The sequence below is a fragment of the Desmodus rotundus genome, chromosome 2 (genome assembly GCF_022682495.2).
Source record: "Desmodus rotundus isolate HL8 chromosome 2, HLdesRot8A.1, whole genome shotgun sequence".
Classification (NCBI taxonomy): Eukaryota; Metazoa; Chordata; class Mammalia; order Chiroptera; family Phyllostomidae; genus Desmodus; species Desmodus rotundus.
The window spans coordinates 8842538-8863592 of record NC_071388.1 but is presented as its reverse complement, the minus strand read 5'-3'; the positions used below and the strand labels follow the sequence as shown (position 1 = coordinate 8863592).

The following is a 21055-nucleotide window of genomic DNA, read 5'->3' as shown; positions in this document are numbered from 1 at the left end:
GAGACGGTGTGCACCAACAGAACCCTCACACGCTGTAAATCAGTGCAGCCCTTTTGCAAAGCAGGCACTATCTTGTCAAGTTAAAATTTGGCCTTCCCATGATCCCAATGCCACCCTGAGCCACCTGCCCCAGAGGGAACACTGACGATTGTGCCGGGAGACCTGCACCTGGGAGGGAACGCTGATGCAGCCCACATGCCGGACAACCTCCTGGTCGTGGGGCTGTGTGCCCTGGCATGTTTTGCAACTTCCCTGCATGCTTCCTATAAAATGGGGACAGCGGCAGCATTGGCCTCAGATGGCTGTGGTCATGGGGGCGGGGGTGGAGGGAAGGCAGGACCCTCCTGCTCCCACTGGAGAGCCCCTCATGCAGAGAGAACACTGGGCAGGAGTGGAGACCAGAGTCTGACTCTGAGAGGACGGATGCGCAGAGGGTGAAGCCAGAAAAATGGATCATAGGGGAAGCAAGCAGCCATAAACCAGAGGGCTCCCTCACTTGCACCAGCGCGTGGAATCACCTCTCTCTGCTTCCTCTCTCCCCTTGGAGATCAAAGGCAAGGCTCACCTGGTCTGGCCTCTCAGAGTGAGTGGCTGCCCCAGGAAGGGGAACCGAGCTTTGAAAAGCATCTTTAATGGACAGGCAAGACCAGAATTGGGAAGCACCTTCTGCAGAAGCTAGAACCTCTCAGAGTCTGACTCCCAGAATCATGCGATGAGTCTTTTTGTGTGAATGCCATGGCTCCTGGCCCCAGCGTGCATCCCCTCCACGAGGTTCACATGCCAAAGACGCCTTGAAGCTGCAGAGGGAACGGGGAACACCAGGAGGACACCACCCATCTCTAGTCCAGGGCCAGCAAGGAAGTCCCCACTTCCAGCTGTCGCCAGTAGGGCTGCCTCACCAGGAAAGGGAGGGCATCCTTAGCTTCAAAGATTCAGATCAACAAGGTCAACACCATGTTCTTGGTGTTGACCTGCCACCCACTCGAGACCTGCCTGAGGTGATAGAAGACCTTCAAGGGGAGCAGCTTCCTCTGAGTGGACCTCGGGTTGGACAGCAGCTGGCAGGATTTGGCCGCCCTCCCGGGAGAGGGCACCGGGACCAGTGTCTATTCCAGATGTGATGTCTGTGGACATGGCTCAGAGCCAAGAAACAGTCCCTGGTTTAAAAGTGAGCAGAGTTAGCCTGTCAGCACTCGAGCTCCAGGCGGGTTGGATCATTTCTGGAAACTGGGCAAAAGCCCCCCTATCCGTGGGCCTGAATCTGAAATTCTACACTAGTTCCATTTTTGAAGAGCCTTGTGATGTCAGTTTCTGTTTTAGTTACCAATTGCTCAATATTGAACAGTCCCCAAACTCAGTGACTTAGAGTGAAAACCAAACATTCATGATCCTTCAGAATCCTGTGGGTTTATTCGGGGGTTCTGGGCTCCCCAGGGTGCCACTGGGCTGTGAGGTGGTTGGCAGGTCCACAGTGGCCTCACTCACAACAGCGAGCTGGGGTGGCTCGCAGCCATGAGTTCTGCGGGGCCATTGGCTGGGGCTCTTGGTTCTCCCCTGTGCGGCCTCTCCACGAGACTGCTTGGACTGCCTCACACAATGGCAGCCTGGTTCAGAGAAGCTGGCCAGACCTGGAAGCTCAAATCCCTGGATTTGGAAAGTCTCAGACGTCATTGCTGCTGTGTTCTTCATTCAAAGCCAGTCACAGGGCTTCCGGGATTCAAGGAGAGTGGAAATAATCTCACCTCTCCAGGTTGGAGCAGCAGGTGCGCACAGGATGGGGGTTGTAGGGCCATCTTTGCTCATTGGCACTGCAGTCTCGCTGGTCAGTGTCCTCACAGAATGACCTTCACATGCTGTCCAGGACTGGTTTGCAAAGTCAAACCAAAGTGGGTTGAGAACCTGGCCAACGGTCCTGAGTGCGCACCTGCCCGCAGGTGCCTGGGCCTCTGCTGGGTGAGATGACGAGCCTGCCTTCCCTGACCTTCGGAGAGCGCCCAGGCCTTTTCCTCTCCTTTGCCTCTGTCTCAGTCAGCCTGGCAGCTCTGGGATCTGCAGAGGCACATCCTTCTCCATCACCAGCTCCTGCAAGGGCTCCCTTCCCACCCACCATCCTCCACAGAGGCCCTGCAAAGCCATTGGTCAGTGGAAACTACTAGTTAGGAGCAGAGGAGAGAGGCCAAAGGTGAGCCTCACTTACTTCTGCCTCTTCCTCTAGGCCCAGAGGTCTAGTCCCCAGCCTTCTCTACCCCACAATGGAAACCCCTCTCATCACTAGACATCCCTCTCTACTCAGCTTCTATCAAACCCCAGGCCCTGGTCTCCAGCTGAGGAACGTTTCCTGTGGCAGCAGGCTTGGGTACAGGGCTGCTCCTGAGAGCTGAGCCCACCCCATCTGCGTACAGCCGTACCCACCAGTCTCAGAATCTGGGGGCCCAGTTAAGGAGGGAAGAGGTGGGCCACTCCAGGTGCTGGCTGAGATGCTTCTTGGTCTGTGGTCTTGAGAGGTCCTTGCAAAAGTGTGGAGTCTGGAAAGGAAAGGAACAGCCACTAAGGTCAAGAACAGCAACCAGACCTTGCAAAGGTCTGCAGCATTCAGCAACGAGCCACTCCACTTCTAGGGGTTTAATCTAAGCAGCATACCAGAGCTATGCTCAAGGACCTCTCATGTGCAAGGATGCAAGTGTGGTCTTGTATATTCTGCGTGTGACAGTGAACAGATGCGTCTCTGCCCCACGGAACGGGCTCTGTGTTACTTGAATAAGCAGATGACTAGAAATACACTTGACTGAGTTAAGACTGCTCACAGCCCACCCTCTGACCCCCTGGTTTGTTAAACTTTTACATTTTCTCCGGACCTCAGCCCAGACATCACTCCGCAGGCACCGTCCCTCAATCTAATGCAAGGTCCAGCCAGGGTCCCCCTGTGCCCTTTGCAATAAACATGTTCATCTGTGGCTTTGCCTTCCATCAATAGCGCCCCGCACACAGCCCACCAGGTGTCATGCAGCTGACAGGCAGGGGTAGCTGTTGAATGAATCCACTGTTAAGTAATGACCAGCTATGGTTGACTGGTTGCTTAAGTAAGTGGTTGAGCCACCTGCCAGAATATTGTTCAGTCATTTAAAGGAATTGCAGAAAAATAAAACACGGGAGAAAATGCTCAGCTCACGAGGTCATGTCAAGAGAAGGAAGCTCGTTGTGAAACTGCGTGCACCATTCGATCCCCAAAGTTTTTAGAAGACAAGGAGGGAGAAGGTGCTGCAGAGCTGCAGTGAGAGGACAAACAGCAGACAACCCAAACAAAGTGAGCACTCTTTGCCGGGGACCAAACCGTTCATCAGGGGAGTGCTCGACGGGGAGGGCAGTGCCCCGTCCCGCATGCCCAGCTCGGCTTCTCACAGCAGAAACCTGTCTCCTCTGACAGCTTCTCAACCCAGACAGGACACTGACAGTCCCGAGAGGGCCACACTCACTTCAACCGGGCACCCTTCCCAGCCACGTGTAGGTGCCAAGCTGCTCTGGCCGTCTCCTCCGGTGTGGCTGGCAGGGCCACGTCTTCACTGGGGGTCGTGCCCACCCTGCCTCTCCCGAGTTCCGATGGCCCCAGCAGGTGTAAGGAGGATGAGGATGACCGGCGTGTGTTGCAGCGGGGCTGCATCCTCCCCTGAACACCACAGGGCTGTGTCTGTTGGGCTTTCTGCTCGGAAACAGCAGCTCAGCTGCCCGTCGCCAGTGCACAAGCAGGTGGGTGTAAGTGCCGCAGGCAGCCAATCCACATCCAATGCCCGGTGCCACTTACATCAAAACAAAAACACCACTGAGGGAGCCCCATGGACAGCAAGCCTGGAGGAGAGGTGGGGAAGGGGGGTTGGCTTTTCAGTCACTGGGACAACAGTGTCACGGCCAACCTGGAGCTCAGGGCTCCTGCGTCCAGGTTGCAGGTACTCTCCCCTCAGACCGCTGCCTTCCTGGGGTGGGGTTGTTCACCCTGAGGGGCAGGGCCAGACTCAGCAACCAGACTGCCTGGGCTCAGTTTTGTAAGAAACACCTGAAGTCTTTCCCAGCGTGGCTGCCGCACGCCCGGTCCTACTGGCTGTGAAGGAGAGAGAGGCTAGTGTCTCCACTCCGCCAGTGCTCTGTGAGGTCACGGTCGTGTTCCAGCCTCTCCGCAGAGACACCTCGCTGTAGCCTCGGTTTGCACGTCCCTGAGGCTAAGGATGCTGTCCTTCTTTTCATGGGCTTGTTGGCCGTCTGTATCTCCTCAGTGAAAGGCCTTCGGATCTCTTGCCCGTGTCCCAGTTGGATAGTCTGGGGTTTTGGTGCTGAGTTTGAGAGCCCTTTGTCTAGTCTACATGCAGTCCTCTGCAGGGTATGCGGTTTGCTAGCGTGTTCTCCCGGTCTGTCGTTCAGCCTCCTCACGCGGCCTTCCTCAGAGCACACGCATTCGATTTTGATGGCTCTGGCTTACCAGGGTTTCTCTTTATGGATCGTGGTGTTTTAGCATCAAGTCCAGGAATACTTCGCCCAACCTCAGACCCTGCGCATGGTCTATTCGCTCCGGAAAGGCTCATGGTTTTATGGTTTACGTTTGGTCTGTGATCCACTGGAGTTGATTGTTTTTATGAGCGGTGGGATTTAGGTCAAGTTTCTTTTTTGCCCATGAGCATCCAGTTGCTCAGCACCATTTGTTGAAAGACTATCGTGCCGGCGTCGAACGCCTTTGCTCCTCCGTCAGCAACCAGAGGGTGGGTCTGGGCTGTGGAAGCGGGTCCATCAGTCTGTGTCTTTGTCCCGCTGTGAATACCATTCTGTGTCGATCGCTGTCACTTTATAGCGAGTCTTAATACCGTGTCCAGTGTCTTCTGACTGTTGAACCTGTGAATATGTGACTCATTCAAATGTGAGGCAATGAACATGGTTAATTAATAAAGTCCGGATGTGATAAATGTTCTCTTCTTATAGCTCTTGGCTTTTCCTTGAACAGCTGCCAGCTAGGAGGGTATTCTCACGGAGATCAGTATTTGAAGACAATTGGAGCCCAATCGCAAATGTGCCTCTTATGTTTACCTTTGGGAAGACAGGTTGCAGAAGAAGGAAAGAGGGCATTTTCCACAGGGCAGTGACTGACCGGATGGATGGCAACCCGGGGCCCTGAAGCTGCCTGGGGACTCTGCCCCTTCTGAACAGGATGCACTTGGGGACAGGAGCAGCTCAAACCGATGTGTGGGCAATGCTGGCTTCTCCACCAGAGTAGGTTGGCTGTTCCAGCCACCAAGGGGTAACAAGGGGACACCGAGAGCTATGCTGGGGCTCATGGTCTAACTGGCTGCCCAGTTAACAGCCTCGGCGGCGAAGTGGGCAGGCTCCCAGGTGAGCTGAAGTCTTGGGCTGACCACTCCACTTAAAAATCAGAACAAAGGGCCGGCTGGCTGCTGCGCGGCGGCCTCATTCCTGGCTCTGCTCAGCATTACCAGGACCTCACCGTTCTCTATCCTTCTCCTCCTCAAACCATCACGCAAGAGAGAATCATTGGGTAAGTGTGGTCCTTGGCCTTCTTCGGTGGTTTTACCATCTTTATAGTTCAACAGCCAGGAAGACGGGGGTCAGCCTTTGGCACCTCTGAGTTGTTGAGGTGGCTCACCTGCATTTCAGAACATCCAGAAAAATTAAAATGCAGGCGCTGGTGTCTCCTGAAAGCTTCGCTCATCACAGGGTGCTCAGTCTCCCCGCTGGACGCTTGCTCTCTGCCGAGCTGCAGACACTGTGCTAAACTAGCACAGACCTAGACGAGTCAGCTCCTCTGCTCCCAGCTAAAGGGCCACCCCCCAGGACACCCCGCTCCCCCCCGAGTGGGCCCAGCCTCGGCTTGCACCACCCAGACATGGTGTGCAGGGGAGCTCTGGAAACCCCAGTCCCCAGGCTGCACCCCACACAAGTCCGTCAGAACTCCTGGAGACGGAACCCTGTGACAGCCGTCGGCAAAGCCCTTGGGCGCTCCGTGTGCAGCAAGTCTGAGCACCCTTGTGCCAGCTTCCTACGAAGAGGAAGGCCCTTGGGGGGCGGGCATAAAGATGCTCTCAGCCTCAGAAAGTGCAGGTGGGCAGGCGATCGGGTGAGCGCCAAGTATGACAAGGACAAGAACCAACGCACAAGTACCAGAACAACTGTGTTCGTTTCCGAGTACCAATTTGCTTAGGACTTCCGAAACAAATTGCCACAAACTTGGCAACTCAGGGCAACAGGAACTTATTCTCTCCCAGTTCTGGAGGGCAGGAGCCTGAGATCAAGGTGGCAGCAGGTCCTGGATGCTTCCAGCCCCTTCCAGCTTCCAGTGGCTCCAGGCATCCCTGGCTTGTGGCCCTGTCCCTCTGCTCCATCTTTGCAGGACCCTCTCCTCGCCATGTCTGTCCCCTCTGCTACTCTCTTGTAAGGGCAGTGGGGGAAGTATTTAGGGCCACCTGCTAATCCAGGACAACCTCTTGCTCTCAAGGTCCTTAACCGAATCACATGTTGTGTCACATAAGGTGATAGTTGTAGGGGTCGGGACATGGACTTACCACCTGAGGCCACCGTCCAGCCCTTTACAATATGCACACTGCTCCTCGGGGAGCTGTCACAGCTGTTCCCAAGGAGTCCAGCTGGCTGGCTCGCCAGGGGCAGGACTGCGGAGGCCTGGAACTCTGAGCCAAGGAACCTGGGCTACTCGGTCAGAGACTGGAATACAGAAAGAAGGTCAGACCAAGGCCTGCCCAGGGGTGGGTGGGGGCTCCGGGAGCCTCGGTGCTCAACGTGGGGCTGGGGGAAGAGTCCCCCGCTGCCTTTAAACCAGACCCCACTAGCCACATGCACATAAAGTAACAGTTTTACTAAGTCCCGTCATTTTATTCTCAATAACACAATTACGTGCCATTTGATTTTTATGAGCTGAAAATTAATTCATTAACTATAAACATTACATGCCATAATTTCTGAAACATTGTTTTGGCTTCTTTTTTAATAGGGACTCATAAAATGGATGCGTCACCTCTGGGAGGCCCTGCCAGACCCCGTCCCGAAGGGTTTGTTTCCGTCACTGAAAGACCTAAAAGGCCCCACGGAAGACGACCGTCGACAGAGATGACGAAGACAAAGCATGTCATTTCCTGATCGTCCAGGGACTGGAAACCTTTGCGCCGCCGGAGTACGAACTATCTCGCTGCCCCGCCACGGGACACGGCGGGACTTGGCAGCTGTGTAATTGAATATCTGTCGAGAGGAGTAGGACAGCCGCACTCCCCCACTCACCGAGTAACTGCAGGGTGAACATGACTTACAAAGTGCGTGTGTAAGAGTCCCGGGCGTGTGTGTACCGGGCCACGCGGGATATTCAGCATCTCCGTGAACTTCTTCCGTTTGCAGCAAAACACCAAGCCCCTACCTGTGCTGGCAGTCGCCCCAGGTCCCCGCATGATCCACCACAAAGGCAGGTGACTCTCCTGCGGCAGGTGAGGGATGGAGAACTGTCCGGAAAGAACTTCCCCTCACAGGACAGACAGAGGAAGGAGGGCAGCTCCTTGCTCCCAGGCGAGGGTCCCGTCATCCATCTTGCCCACTGCCACCGGCATCCTGCAACATTTATAGGATGATGGTGGCTGAGGGGAGGGGCCAGCACAGGAAGCGAGGCTGCTCCGGCACCCCGAGCTGGGGAGGGCAGGACTGTGCAGGAAGATGCTTCCTTCCTCGGCCCTCATCTCCTGTGACTGGGAGTCTCCAGCTGCCTGAGCCCTTCCCGCCGGCCCCACTGTCCCCTCACACCCTTTGTACCAACAAGACTTCTCCTTCCTCCAGTCACCAAAACCCTCTTTCCTTCAGCACTGCTGATCCCTGGAGGTGAGGACCTCAGCCTGCTCACGCGAAGGGCCGGACTCATTGCCCTCTCTGTGTCCTGGGGACACCCCTGCAGCGTGGTGACCGTCTTTTGTGAAGTATCAGGCGTGAGGGCTGGCAAGTAGCAGCTTCCCTCTTGGGACTGCACGAACCCTGACGTCACACCACCTCGGGGCCCTGGGAGGAGATTATTTTAAAAGGGCCCGTTTTTGAGAAGAGAGATGAGAAGGGCCAGGGCCGGGAGAGGAAGGCTGTCTTCACAAATAACCAAACTGAGCCGGCATCCCAAGGGGCCCCGGGCCTTGGGTCGGGCAGGGCCTCCCTCTTGGAGGCGACTCGTATTTTTGTGAGTCTCCAATTTATTGGAAACAAAACCCCACAGAGCAGGACTCCAGGCCGACTCCAGAAAACAACGGGAACACAGCGGGGCAGCAGCGGCAGCACCGTTCTAGCGCCATCACGGGCCCTGCACTTGGCACATGGCACCCAGAGAAAGGCTCTCATTCTCCTAACACCTATCGCACTGCTGCCAGGTGTGGAGTGCCAGCCAGGTGTTGGGGGTGCTGCTCCCGTCCAAATGCGCCAGATGGCCCCAGCCTGTGGCTCCCACGCGAGCAGTCAGGAAGCACGGAGCCAGGATTGGCGGCCAGGCCATCCAACGCGGGTAGTGGGGCACCAGGCGGGCGGCCTCCTTCGCAGACCAGCCAGGATCTCGGAAATCACAGTGACACGTGCGGCCATCAGGTGATCCCCCAGCCCTGTGGCCGGAACAAGTTATCAGGGCCCAAAACTGCACATGGTCTCAGCACACCCCTCCGAGCCTGGGTTTTCTCATCTGTGAAGCGGGATTGCAGGAAGACGGTATTCACTGTGTTGTGGGAAGCTGTTACGTGAAATATAGTGAACAAAATTCTTTGCAGAGTGGGAAACAGATGGGCCTGTCACTGTGACCCTCCGTGTCAGAGAGGCAGTGCTTCTCCCAGAGTCCCTGAGCCCAAGCGCGGGACACAACCACAGGACCACCAAGCACTGCGAGGCAGGGGAACACAGCACTTGGCTCCTAGCTTCTCTAGCAGGTGCCAGAGAGCGACCGCTTCAGGGACCAATCCCCAGAAGGGCCCCACATGCAAACTGTCTCCGCTGTGCAGCCTTCCTGGATGGGGAGGGGGGCTGGTAAGGCTCCAAACGGCCACCCTTCAGCCCCCACACAGGCAGTCCAGGGTCCTTAGAAGCTGGATGACAGTTTGGGTTCCGACTTCTCCCCTTTCTAACATCAGCTGAACTACAGTCAGTTTCATGAATTCACAGCCAACGCTGGACTAGCAGGTGCTGAACCTTTGCTTCCCGGGGAAATACAGGGCGAGCTTCTCGGAAGCCCCTGGTCTCAACATTTTCGCCAATCAATCAATATGTGACCTTGTGTGATGTGTGCTTCCACATAAAGACACCGTTTCATGTGTGCCGCTGACACATTAACACTGAACTTGACTGACCCCTCTATAACTCACGCATGCCAGAACGAAGCTGACCCGACACGCGTCTTTCCTCTCCGAAGCACGTCACAGTCTTTGCACTTAGGACGTGAGACCATGCTTCACCACGGCCCTCCGGTCACTTAAAAAAGCAAAATCTGCAAAAAAAAAAAAAAAAAAAGCAAAAATGCTAAAAACAAGGCACTGAATAGACTGAAAAGGACGCTGTTTATCATGAGACCTGAAACTAGAAGGCAGAGCATCGCCTGGTACAACCTGGGAACGTGAGCATCAGTGACTGAGATTCATCACCTCCCCGCACATGTCCGAGAATGACTGTGATTGATTCGGGGTTACCAATAAATTCTAGCAGATAGGTGAATTTGCAAATCCAGAATTGGCAAATGATGAGATCGGCCACCTGACTTCTCCCTTCCGTGGGCCTCCAGCTTTCAGACCTCACAAAGTGGGTGGAGGAGGGCAGGTGGGAGAGAGGAGTTCACATGAGCCCCCTCCTTGCTCAGGAGAGAAGCGCGGAGAGAGGGATTGTCACTCCTGTCATTTGCTCTCCGCTTTTGATAAACAGTTTCATTCCTTGTGTTTGCTTTGCTATTGTGCATGTACAGCTGGGCTTTCCCTTCCTGATTCCTGAGGAAGTGGCCCTGGGGGGCAGTTTGTTCTGCAGACTGGTGCCTCTGGGCAGAAGGGGACAAGGATGGGCCCTGGGGAGCCGCTGCCCCCCACCCGCAGCCCCAGGTGGCACAGAGGCCTGGGACGGACCAGTGAACATGTGGTGTTTACAGCTGGGCTACAGGTACAGCGGGGCCACCAGAATCCATGCAGGAAGGAGCAGAGACCCAGTCTCAGGGAACTCCAGCTCTCTACAAACTATAAATCAATTCTTGGGGGAAATGCTCCACTTCCTAGCCAAAAAATTCAACAGTCGAGGGGGTGCCCTATCACACATTTGGACGGAACACAGTGATGAAATGAGTGAATGCACCTTGGCCCAGGGTTAGGAGGCTGCATGCCTTCCAGCAGGGCTGTGAACAGGTCCACGTCTGTCTGACTGGGTCCTGATCCTTCAGAAGGGTCAGACCCCTGCAATCCCGGAATTCCTCCCAAGAAAACCTCCCCAAAGAGTCCCCGTGTTCCGCAGGACGGGGTTAGGCTGTCCCTCACTGCCGTGGGCCACGGAACGTCCCCAGCTGTCCAAGGGGCAGCTGGACCCGCGAATCAGGCAGAGACCATCCGTGTCTCCTGCAGCCAATGCAAGGAAGCCTCTGGAGAAATTGGATCGAGCGCAAGGAACAAGTGAAGACTGGAGAGCTCACGCTCGCACCTGAACCTCGAACACAGCTGCCGGGGGTGGCCACAGAGACGCAGACAAGGCTGCCCGGGACAGCAGGGACTGCGTTAAATGAAAGAGGCTTGGTGTCACGCTTAAACCTAAAATTGTCGGAGTAAACTTTGTGTGGTTGTTTTGGGGTTTAGTGCACTGGTGGCCATTGTTCTGAGTCACGCAGCCTCGGGGCATCCTCCCGGCCCCCCAGAGCAGCACACCTCCTGCAGCCTCTTCAGTCCAGCAGAGTCAGCAATCCCCAGCTGTCAATCAAGAGGGCTTTCCCAGAGCTGTCCTAACTGGGTCCAAGGCACACCCTCTGTTCTGCTGAGGCCACTTCTTCCCTCTGCAACCCCCTTTCCACTGCCAGGGAAGAGCTTCATTGAGTGTGTCACAAACTCCAACTGAACAAGGCAAGTCCCAGGTAGGTGGCAGTTTCTCCCACCCAGGAGGTGGGAAGGCACGGATGGTGGGTGGGGCGGGGGACAAGTACCACCAGTTTGGGGGGTGATTACAGCCATCTGTCTGAGGAGGAGACTTAATGGAGTTTCCAGGAAATCTCTGCACAAATAATGAACTTGAGAGAATAAGAGGAAAATTGGCCTTTCCTTTCAGCAAATTCAAACTGTGACCATTGGGCCCAGACAGGGCTTTCCCCGAGGACTCGGAGGGCTTTCAGGACACATCCTACCGGCTGACTTGAAAGTGACCGCAGGACTGGACCCTGCAGACCAGTTTTGTCCAATCCCCAGGGGGTTAGTCAGCAGTGAGATCCCAGGCCCATGGATGGCGTTGTCGCTAAAGCCAGCCTTCAGGAACCGCCCCCAGCTTTCCTGCTGTCCTCAGGGCGTGGATGGGGAGGGTCCAGGAGCCACTGGCCAGGGGGCTGGGGGTGGGAGTAGCACCTGCCCAGGGAGCTGGCACAGACATCTCACTTCTGGGGACAGCTGCCTCTGCCCCTCCGTTTTCAGCCAGGCCACTGGCTCAGACAGACACCACAGAGCTGCCTCTGGAGGTTCTATTCCTGGGGTCTGACTACGTGTGACTCACGTCAGCGCAGCACTGGTCATAAAACGGGACATGACTCATCAACACTCACCCAGGCCCTAGGCCTCCGGCCCCACCTGCTGGGTTCTCCCCACCACCTTCATCTCGCACAGGGGCCCCTATTCAGGCCCCACACAGGAGGCAGACACAATATTTCCTGGGCCAAAACAATGCTTAACACCATGGAGCTGCCAGTGGAAGGGAGCCCTTGTGATGAGGCAGAGACCCTGCTTTCCTTCTGTCTCTTCAGTGTGAGAAGGGGTGGTCCTTGACATCACCCTCCACCCCAACACCAGTTTAAACAATCCTGCCTTTTGATTTCCAGCTGGAATACCAGCACTCCGGTCAGGGAGAGTAGGGATGGGGACAAGGCTGACCTGTAGCCCTTCCCAGCCACTCAGGGACTCGGGGGGCCTCTACCAACAGGCAGAGGAGTTAACTCACCCACCGCCCCCGCCCCAGCCACCAGACACTGCAAAGCTCCACACTCCCTTGGCCCCATGGAATAACCGTTCCTGTCCCCTGAAGTCCAACTCAGCCAAGGGGCTCCCTGTCGCCCAGGTGTGGGGGTGCACACCCCCATGGCATCGTCTGTGGTGGGCCATCCCGGGGGGGGGGGTCAAGGTCTCTGTACCCCCACCTCCCTGGGCACCTCCGACAGCAGATGCTCCTATGAGGGTGTCAGGGTCCTGGGCAGCCGGAGGGGCAGCAGCAGGACGCATTCACGCAATTTTTGTTCCTGGAAGTTCTGGAAACTGCTGACATTTCCAGGTCTTTGTGACACCCTTGGGGACCCTGGGGACTTCGGGGGCGGGGGCCTTGGAAAGCATCCCCTCTTCACTGCCTGAGGGGCGAGGCATGAGGGCCTAAGGGCCTGAGACCCTTACAGCTGTTGTTTGTTTTACTGGCCATGTGACACCAACTCCCCAAAGGGACACGGCCCACCACAGCTGCCAGGGGCACGCAGCCTTTCTGTGCCCTCCAGTCATCCCAAGTCCCTGGGCCCAAAGTAAGCTCCTCAGTCACCCGGTGGGGCCAGGCTGGACCTGAGACCGGGACCATGGTCAGTCAATCCAGGCTCCAGAGCCCACCTGCTGTGCAGGGCTCTGCTGCCTGAGACTTTGCCCGCAGCCACAGGGTACCGCCTCTTCCTCCTTTCCTCTGCCTCCTCATTAGCAGCTGGCCCAGGGAAAGGGTGCCCGCACAGCAGGAGGTTAGGAGAGGTCACTGTCCCACTGCAGCTATGGGATGGATGCCTCCTGCTTGTGTAGCCTGAGGGACCTCTCCTCTCTCGGTGTGTGTTTGCTCAGCCGCCTGTTCAGGACAAGGAGACAGCAGGGTCCTGGCAGGGCCTGAGGCCAAGGGAAAGGTCAGGCACAGACGGCAGGTGGCCAATGAAGCGAGAAGAGAATGTGCAGGGACCACAGGCGTCACCCAGGACTGGGACGTGATTTAGCCTGGGGCAGGGAAGTGGGGTGGGGGTGGGTGTCTTTCCCATCTTCCTGCAGTCCTCACTTCTTCCTGGAACAAGGCACGAAGCGCCACCTAACTGGAAACTATTTTGATCAGCAGAAATGTCCGTGAGACGAGAATAGAGGTGGAATAGAGTTTACAATCAGGAAAACTCATTGAACTTAAACATGGTTTTGATTAAACTCTGCCTGGAGCTGAAATGCTAAAATGCGAAACAAAACATAGCAGACCTAAGGCTTATAATGTTTAGGGGAAAAGTACACAAAATAAAAGAAAGGCAATGACCCTTGGAATTCTAGCTCATTCTCTGGATTCCAGAGCAACACTGGTTTTCTCAACAAACAAACCGAGCTCATCCAGGCCGGAGGCCCCTGCAGCCCCAGCTCCCGGCTGCCGGGATGGCCAGCGGCTCTGCGGATGCCCCACGGCTTTCTCACACGCTCATCCCCTCCTGTGCGGCCTTGGCTCCCGCAGAGCTGGGGAGTCCTCAGACCCCAGCGCCCAGAAGGAGAAGCCAAGAGTCTAAGAGAGCAGAGGGAAAGAGGAGAAAGGGAAAGAATAAGAATTATTTTTGTAATTAGAGGGGAATTTCCCTGGCCACTGTGGCTAGGTTGACTGGGTGTCATTCCACAAAGTGAAATGTCATCAGTTCCACTCCCGGTCAGGGCACATGCCTGGGTTTCAGATTCAGTTCCTATGAGGCCTCTCGGGGAACAGGGGCCCCGCCCAGTCCCCTGGCCACCTTTAGTGCCCAGAGCTCTGGACATGAGCGAAGACCCCCAATGCTGCAGAGTGATGCAGCTGGCCTGGGACCCTCTGGGACAGCTCAGGGAACCAAGACACTCAATCCCTCTGCCGAGTACAGCTCCTAATGACAGATAATGGCAGGCTGGCTGCCTGGGAGCTGGGGTCTTGAGGCACCTAACTGGCAGCAGCTGAAAAGAAATTAATGACAGCCTGGCAAGATTGCAGCCCATCCCCCAGCCGGCACGTTTCAGGAGCTTGTCATTTTCTTTCACTTCTGCAGTTTAGAAAATTGCAGCCACTAAATCTCACCACGAAGCTGCTGAAAGGCGCCTCCCCTCTGAGAGGTCTCCTCCACAGGGCCCCTGGGAGGCAGCCTTACCACCGCCTCCCTCTTGACTCAAAACCCTTTGTTGTTGCAAATGGTTTGTCTGCAGCATAGCAGGCTGGACCTGGCAGGAGAGGAGCCAACCCGTGGGACCTCCAGGAAGGAGCCAATACTGCCTCGCCCAGGGGACAGGACTCCAAGGCTTCCTGTAGGGGGGTGACTGCAACTTCAGGAGCCCCAGGTGCCTTCGGATGTCCCCGAGCTGCAAAAGCCTTCTGAATCTGAGCAGCTTGGAGCGCGGGGCCCTGTTAAAATGAGCAGGCCCCTGCCCTGGCGGGTAGTTCAGTGGGTTGGAGCATCATCCCATACACCGAAAGGTTGGGGGTTCGGTTTCCGATTAGGGCACACACCTAGGTTGCAGGTTTGATCCCCAGTCAGGGTGTGTATGGGAGACAACTGATGAATGTCTCTCTCAATCTCTCTCTCTCTCAAATCAATGGATATATACTTGAATGAAGATTTTAAACTGAAAGAAAGAAATGAGTAAATGAGCGGGCTCTGTAAGGAGCGATCGAAGAAATGGTGTTGGTGGGGAGGGGCACTCTGGTCCCGATGGCCACCAAGAAGCCAGTCAAAGAGTCCTGGATAGCGACAGGAAGCCAGAACTGCAGCGGGCGCCGATGGCTGTGCTGGGAGAAGGCTGAGTGCTCGCCCAGCCTGCAGGACGCGGACTTGGGCCCACCCTGCGGAGCATCTCGGGCCTTCCCAAGACCAGCCCCAGTAAGTCAGTCTGTACAGCACAGGCCCCTACCCCTCAATTTAAGCCCATGCACCTGTCTCATCTGAACGCATGTACTGGTCATGTCTGCAGGAAAACGATGAGACCGTGACAAAGAACACACCCAGGGCAGAGACAAAGTTCCAGAATCTTCCAGTGTCAACCAATGCAGCCTGAAGTCCCAATCCTAGAGGTCCAGAGAAATGTCTTTCTCATCTAAGTGGCCAGACAGTCACTTTGGTGAGCAGGAGGGGGGCACCTTTGGCCTGGCCCAGCCCTCCTGGGTGGCGGCTCAGCCGGCTGCAGAATGGTCAGAGAAGTAAGTGGCTGACCACTACTGCAGAACGAACAGTAAAGGTGAGCAGCATCCTTGGCTGGTCACCTGCGATGAGAGGGGCTTCAGGGCATTAATTCAGCCACCCCACCAGCCTGTAGGGTGGGGGACACGCTCGCCACTTAGCAATGACTCAACAGGAGAAGGGACGGGCCCTGTGGAGAGCTGGGCAACCTGCAAGTCTCCCCTGAACCTGCACAAGAGGGGAAAAGGGAAGCCCGACAAACTTTATAGAATGGCCAGCTGTTGCTTCCCCTTCCCTCCCGGGAACTTTCCTAAGCCTTCTAAACCAGCAGGTGGCTCTTCCTCCGCGGCCAAGCCCACCCCACCCCACGGAGGTCTCGGAGGCTCTGCCTCGAGGCTCTCCGAGCAGTCACACCCAGGTCCTAATTTCCCACAGTGGGGGTGCTATGAACTGCTTTCCACTCAGACCCACAGAAGGCTTCTCCCCGGCCTCCCCCTCCCTTAGCTAATAATAAAAGCAGCCGCCACCAGACAAAGTGGGGCCAAAACACTCCGTTTCCTCAGCGAGCTCAGCCCAGCCTGCTCGTGGGAGGGGGATGGAAATGCCCACCTGTGACAAGCCTGTCAGAGGGTATGAGGGACAATGCACTGCAGTGCCTGCGAGGGGGTCGCCGGGGGTGCCAGGCGGGCAGGGCCAAGCAGACAGGGCCGCCCTGAGCACAGCTGCTGAAGCCGGTCACCTGAGTGCCACACACAGTGTGCTGGAGGATACCTGTGTGCCTTGGGGTGCTCCCGACCACAGCAGAGGAGCCCACAGGGTTGTGGCTTCTGATGTCACTCAATGGCACGTGGGTGACATTTACAGTCACCTGGAATTGGGGTGGTTGTTGGACTTCCAAGCCTGTCCACCAATACTATTGTTCCCCCTAAGCTGACAGCCCACCCCACCTGGGGTCCCCTTGCTGGTAAGCTGAGTCCTGCTGGGTAACATGCACCCTCAGTAGGAATGATTCCTCCGCTCTTTCCCTGAAGCTGGTGTTTAGAGGAAACGGCAGACAGGTGGTAGCCGCAGTCCCCAAAGGCCCAGTCTCCTCTGCCACCTGACTCATTCACTCAGGGGTCAAATCTGAGGTCTCTACAACAAGGAAAAGAGAATAGGGAGCAGACTGGACTAAAACCAGTGAACTGTCTCCCCAGGAGTAAAATACTTAGGAGAAGTTTGAAGACCCGAAGACAAAGGGCTATTGAGCTTCTGGACTCAAGGAAAAGCGTTGTCCTTCAGAGGACAGAAAACTCAGCCCACCTTTCAGAGCCCAGGAAAGCCCAGTGTCACCCCCCACAAAGGCAGGTCCTTTCCCCAAATAGGAAAGCACATTTGGGAAAGAGCTGCTCTCCTAATTTATTCATGAATTCTCAAAAGCCTCTGAGACTGTAAGGTGCACCAGCCCCGGCCAGCCCTGCACCAGGCTGCGAGGCCAGCAGGAGAGTCCCCGCCGTGGCCGCTGTGTGGCTTTCGTCATGTGGCGGTCCAATGACTCACTGATAAGGCTTGATCAAATATTGCTCATTCGTCACTCTCTCCCTTTTACTTATGTGCTCTTGGGTACAATCGACACCACCCTAAAGAGTAGTATCCTTATTTTGTGGGGAAAATTTTATTATTATTGTTGTTATTATTTTGTAATCCAGGGCCCCCGGAGGCTGCTGAACGAGCAGGCACACAGATTTTCTGAACAACAGGCAAGGCGATGTGCCCAGACACATGGATCGGTGAGTAAGGGGCCCGAGGCACAAAAGCTCTTTATTGGGAGAAATACTAACAGTGAAGGGATTTGACTGATTGAGAAACTGCCAGAGGCTGCGCAGGATTTGACTTGTTCTAGGTGGGTATTGACTTTCATTTTCTCCTTATGACAACCGCTCAGAACTCAGCCTCTGCCTTCTCCCCCAGGTGGCTTTTCTGAGCTGTTTCCTCCCCTTGGCAGGGTCGCAGGTGCCAAGGCTGGGGGGAAGACTCTGATGTATGGCCATCCCCACCTCGCCGCTGCCAGAGGGAGGTTAACAGCGGTGCGGACAGACTCGTCTGCCCAGACATGGCCAGCCCGCCCTCCTCCCATTAACCCAATGAATTCTGCTGAGCATCTCCCTGTGCCGAGCCCTGGAGATAGGAGGATAAATCCGGTCTCTCCAAACTCTCAGGGGAGTGAGACACAGCAGGGCACCTCCTGCAGCATTGCAGGGGTGGAAGATGTCGCAGGGACACCCAGGCAGGGGGCTGAGCCAGGCCACCTAAACGCACACGAAGATAAGGAGTAGGGACGCCACAAAGGGGGAGCCCAAAGCAAAGAAGCCCTGGGTGTGAGGGCGTGGGGCTGGAGGTGCTGGGGCAGGAAGACACAAAGCCCCGAGGAGGGTGAGGACTTTGACCTGGGGATGGCGGCAAGCCTTTCCACATGCTGGGCAAGGCTGTGACCGCCTCACATGGGAAGGATGGATGGGCAGGGGCCAGCCGGCGGGAAGACGGGTGACGGAAGCCTGACTAGAGCAGTGCTGTTGTTAGGGGCAGGGAGACGAAGCCCGCACAGCAGAAACAGCTGCACAACCGGAAGCACAGCCAGGTCAGCCAGGACGCTGCCACCCTCGGCGGGGGTGTGTGTGTGGGGGGGTTCCCAGTCCAACGTCAGACCTCGTTACGGATTGTGGACCCACTGGAGGCAGCTACAGAAGTGCCCACATGGGGGGATAAGCAGGAGGGGGGTGGGGAGTAACAAAATAAAAGAGAAAACACCTACTCAAGATAAATGTTCAAAACACATTAGAAAATCTCATGCCATGCAGCCCAGACCAAAGCTCATCAAATGTGAGAAATGAAGCCATAAAGCAATTGAAAGAGACATTATAACATTGCATATGTTTAAAATCCTCAGAGATTGGACAGCAAGCTAGGAAGACTATCAATCAAGCACAGAAGAACAGAGGGAAGAACCCGCTGAAAATACTAGACATGAAAAATATAGCCATGAAAATTTTAAACCTCAATGGGTAGAGTAAATGCTGCACAGAAGCATTTAATAAGTAATTAGTGAATTGTAAGTTAGCAATGAGGAGCTAAGAAAATAATCCAGAGATCTTAAGAGAAGGAAACTATAAAAGAAAAGTTAGCCCTGGCTGGTGTGGCTCAGTGGATTGAGTTCTGGCCTGAGAACAAAAATGTCACTGGTTCAATTCCCAGTCACGGCCCATGCCTGGGTTGCGGGCCAGGTTCCTAGTCAGAAGAGGCAACCACACATTGATGTTTCTCTCCCTCTCTTTCTCCCTCCCTTCCCTGGTCTCTGAAAATAAGTAAATATAATCTTTTTTAAAAAGTTAAAAGATGTGGGAGTCAGAGAAGATTTAACACATGCCTTCTGGAAATTGCAATAGCAGGAAATAGAGGAGACTGAGGTGAGGTGCCATGATTCTAAGGTAAATTCTGTGATAATGGCTCAGAATGTTTAAGAGTTGAAGACATGTACTCAGAGAGACGGCACATCCAATGCCAAACAGGATCAATAAACACAACAAACGAAAACCTCAAAAGCTCCTAGACAGAAAGGTTTCCTACAAAGGAGAGACAGTTCAGCTGCCAACAGCCTTTTTTCATCAATAGATGTCAAAGGACTTGGAAATGGTAGCTCCAAAGTGCTAAGGAGAAAATACCGTCAACCTAGAATTTTATACCCAGCTAAACGATTCTTCACAGCAAGGATGAACAAAAGCTATTTCAGAAAAAAAGACGAGACACACTTACTGTTTTCACAGGCTGTCAGTGACAGGACCATTTGAGGGTGAACTCTGGAACCCCAGAATGGCTCAGGACCTAGATGTACCTGTATCAGAAAGGGTGGGATGAAGTATGCAGTAACACAGGGGGTTTGGTTCAAAGTGTGGAGGTCTCCCGCCAGGCCCCAGGACGGGCATTTCTCCAGGGACTCTGGAGTTCCATAATCTGAAAGATTCGAGCACTAACTCTCTTGATTCAGGTTCAGAGGCCATCAGACATGAGGTATATGGCTGAAAACAGAGGGATTAGTGGAAGCTTACTTAGTGATACAAAGGTTAATTTTGTGTCACCTTGATCAGGCTAAGGGACACCCCAATAACTGACAGAACATTATCTCTGTGCCTGCAAGGGTGTTTCCAGAAGACATTTGCACTTGAATCATTAAGAAACCAAATAGAACAGAAAGGAAGTCACTCCGTTATCTGAGCTGAGACAACCACCTTTTTCTGCCTTTGTGGCTGGCTGCAGAAATACAGAAAACTGTTTCCGGTCCACTTCCTTGGGACCCCTTAGAACCGGACCTTGGTTTCAGCAGACGATTAAGTTGAACACGACAGATGTGTAGTAGCGCCTGCCCATGAAAAAGGAAGACTGAGCAAGCGTCCCTGAGGCAGCAGAAGAGCGAATCCTGTCTGGGTGTGGTCACCTGGGAACAGAGGTCAAGCAGTGTGCAGGGCAGGGCAAATGAGGGATTAGGACAAAAATGTCCTAGTTCCAACAGTCTGTGATCTTGATCTTTTGGTGTGACCTACTTAGCCCTCTTTCAAAAATACAAAAGTAAAGTGCAGACTTCCCAAGCACGTGACTCTACTCAGTGTCAGATGAACTGGGATTTCCAGCTGGGGATGCTCTGAATCTGCCTCGCTTCTGAGTAGAGTGACCTGTACTCACACCCCACACACCCCACACCCCACACCCCATGGTCACCACACACCCCAGCAGAGCTTTCTATTTCCAGGTTAAAGAGCTTTCTTCTGAGTGGGCAGATCCTCGTAAAACCACTTTCAGGAAAGTTCGGTCAGCTGCAGCGATGGCTGCTGGACACGGATGTGCCTGCAGCCCCGGCGGTCTACTGAAAGGTCCCTCGCACCTCCCAGGCCTGCCGGAGAGCTGACCTTTGGCCCCATGACCCTTGACCCTGACCCTTTTCCTCCAGTTGACTGGGCTAGAGTGGACACCTGAACAGAATAGTGAGTCCACATGCTTGCCAGTGGCCTATGGTGTGGCCTAGCTGGAGAAAAATTCCCTTACTTAGAAAATATGAACTAATACACATCCAATGAACAAGACAGTCAGTAATGAGAGCTGAACCTCAGGTGGTATGTCAAGAGATGATGCATGAGTGAAATGTGGACCTTGAAGGACAAGGTCATGGGAGGCTGTTACTTGCTAAAGTTACAGCAAGTGGACACTGTAAGAGAGAGAAATGGGAAGTAACACACAGTGGGAGGTGCATGAGATAGTGTGGCCCACGGAGCCAACGTCAGTCTTGGTGATGGTAAAGCCTCACAGCCTCTGGAGCTGCCCAGGGCCATGCGACATCTGGGCATTCCTTCTCCCTCCTCCTCCTCCCTGATGGCCCCCCGCAACCTCAACCCAACCAGGAGGCCTGGCCTTGATCCACCTCCACGACCCACCCTCTGGTGCCCAGATACCTGCTTCTCAGCAGGAATGGAGCCCCTGTCTTTCCTTGGTGAGAGCACAGGGGGCCCAGAGCACATCTGAGCCCCGACTTGATGTCAAATCTGTTTCCAACATCACTGAGCTGTGATCCACCCCTTTCTTTCATGCACGAAGGTTACACCAAGGCTCGTCCTCTCGTGAACCCAACAGAAGACTGTCCTGGCACGCTGTCTCAAGACCCCAGCCATCAGAACCCTGACT

General features: G+C 54.8%; 2 long non-coding RNA genes across 3 annotated transcripts; one reads left to right on the top strand and one right to left on the bottom strand.

The window, feature by feature from the left end:
• Nucleotides 1-1396: 1396 nt before the first annotated feature.
• Nucleotides 1397-20009, bottom strand: LOC123479806 (uncharacterized). Of its 2 annotated transcripts, XR_008426006.1 has the most exons (6): nucleotides 19612-20009; nucleotides 19139-19217; nucleotides 7804-9496; nucleotides 7418-7605; nucleotides 2413-2525; nucleotides 1397-2049 (listed from the first exon to the last, which is right to left on the bottom strand). It is a non-coding gene; the product is annotated as an uncharacterized lncRNA (long non-coding RNA). The 2 variants fall into 2 exon arrangements; XR_006655556.2 differs by having other exon boundaries at nucleotides 7418-9496.
• On the top strand, nucleotides 11014-17456 carry LOC123479807 (uncharacterized). Its single transcript, XR_006655557.2, has 3 exons — nucleotides 11014-11104; nucleotides 17038-17118; nucleotides 17334-17456. It is a non-coding gene; the product is annotated as an uncharacterized lncRNA (long non-coding RNA).
• Nucleotides 20010-21055: the final 1046 nt, after the last annotated feature.